Genomic DNA, 2,500 nt, shown 5'->3' on the forward strand with positions numbered 1-2,500 from the left:
GCTTCCCGATTCCTCGTCCCCCGGTCGCCTCCTCGAGTCGACGCCGCCTCTCTGGAACTCCGAGGCGGGGAAGGCAGGCCGGTGGCTCCCCTCGTCGGAAAGGAACGGTCCCCCTCTCGTGCGGATCTCGCGCGGCGCGGGCCTCTCCCTCGGCGTATAGGGGCCTCGCGCCTTCCCCCTTCGAGAGCCCGCGGGAAGGACGGGGTCCTCTTCGCGCCGTGTCGGGAGCCGGAGCCCATCGCCGGGGCCGAGGCGGGAGGCCGTCCGCCCTCGCGGTACCGTAAACGGCCTCCGAGCGCGTCGCGGTCGCCTTCGCGGCTCCCGCGGAGCCCGGTTTCCGGCACAGGAAGTTCGCGAGAAGACGACGGGAATTCACAGGCAAATTCGCAGGGGACCGACAAAATGAGAGCTCCGGGGACAACCCTAACGGCAAAAGACGCGCCGTCGTCGAAGCAGAACGATGAAGCCGAAAGGAAATGTATCTATCTTCTAATAATCATAAATTATTTATTGTAAATATTATTATTATTCTTTCATATTATGAAATAAATAAGTCTACCTTCTAATCTAAATCTGAAACGCGTAGGTGTGTACGTGGCACGGCTATCTGCCCACACAGACAGCCTCCGGCCTCCGCAAACAGGCTATACTTCCCAGGGTTAAAAATCTAGCAAGTCACCCTTTTCCAGTGACCTGTTCGTTACGGCGAGCGCCACGCAAGTGCCGCCCAAACCCTTGCCGACGTCCTTCCCGAACGCTCTATATAGCCCGCCAGCCGAGGAACGCTTTCGTTTGGGGACCATTTCCTCCTAGATTTGGCTTTGGCTTCCACCACGGGCAGGCATCCCAGGGTTCTCCGTTGCCGTGTCGTTTGCATGGCCCCGCCCACTGCCCTTTTCCTTTCCAATCTCTCTGCTTAACAAACGGAGCACGACCGAGCTGCAACTGAACTTCCTGGAGGAGTTTAGGGATTGACTCCACAGGGTGGAAGTTGTAGTTCACCCCGCCGCATCAAGTCTCGGAGCGCTGTCGCTCCTACAGGGAGTTGTAGTTCACCTACACCCAGAACGCTACGAACCCAAACGAGGACGGGTCTGGGCCAAACTTACCGTGCGGACCAGATATTATGCCCAGATTTGACAACCGATGGGTTTGGAGGGGAACGGGACTGGAAGTTCAGGAGTAGTGTAGGTAGTACTCAGATTTATAGTTCTCACCTGCAATGAATTAGCGTCGCACTTGGCACACAGAGCCCCCCCCCCCCCCCCCCTAACCGATCTCTATATATCCCTCTCTCTATCTGAAAGGGTCATGAAATTTCGGCCTAGGACAAAACCACACATCCCAGAAACACTAAACTTGCCAGCACAACTCCTCATCCATGCCTCTACGTTCATACAACAAAAAGAAAAGAAAAATAAAGTCCTCGTTAGAGGGAGAGGAATCATTCTTTTTTATCCAATGGCTGCCAGTTCAAAGGCTAAGCTCCGCCCACTTGGTCTCCTAGCAACCCGCTCAGCCCAGGGGACAGGCAGAGTTAGGCTTCACTAAAGCCTCTTCCAGACTGCCTGTAAAATACAGATGGTCAGATTTTTAACTGGATTATATGGCAGTGTAGACTCAAGGCCCTTCCACACAGCTATATAACCCATTGATAGTCTTCTATTTATAGTCTGCTTTGAACTGGATGATCTTGACTCCACACCGCCGTATAATCCCCTTCAGTGTGCAGTCGGATACAACTGGACTTAACCTTTACCCTAACTACCACCAATTCCTCAACACTTTACTATTTCTCATACCACCGGACTTGGCCACAGCGACGCGTGGCCGGGCACAGCTAGTCCATCTAGTTATAAAAAGAGCGACGGCATCGGGGCAGCGGACAAAAAACAACAAAACTACAGGACCCCCAACCTCGAAATTTGACAACCCAACCCATCGTCCACGGCTCTAGGTCGATACAACAAAAAGAAAAGAAAAACAAAGTCCTAATTAGAGGGAAAGGAATAATTGATTTTTATCCCATCGCTGCCAGTTAGAGGGCTAAGCAATATATAACATTGTGTGTGTGTGTGTGTGTGTGTGTGTATATATATTGTGTGTGTGTATGTATGTGTGTGTGTGTGTGTGTGTGTGTGTATGTATATATATATTGCATTGTACATGATTTTATTGTATTGTTTAATTGTTTTATGATATGTTGTTTTATATTTTGCTATCTTGTACTGTTCTGGGCATGGCCCCATGTAAGCCGCCCCGAGTCCCCGTTGGGGGAGATGGTGGCGGGGTATAAATAAAGTATTATTATTATTAGTTGTAGTTCACCTCCATCCAAAGACCACCCAACCCAGCCAATGACGACTCTAGGCTTGTCACGCAGACCGAATATCGCCTGCCGTGACTACCGACAGACAGGGAATCCGGACGTCGCGGTCGTTCACGCCCATCCGCAGAGTACTGCGCCGCACGATTCTGGGAATTGTAGTTCACCCGCTAC

Source organism: Anolis carolinensis, unplaced genomic scaffold, assembly GCF_035594765.1.
Source record: "Anolis carolinensis isolate JA03-04 unplaced genomic scaffold, rAnoCar3.1.pri scaffold_92, whole genome shotgun sequence".
Lineage (NCBI taxonomy): Eukaryota > Metazoa > Chordata > Lepidosauria > Squamata > Dactyloidae > Anolis > Anolis carolinensis.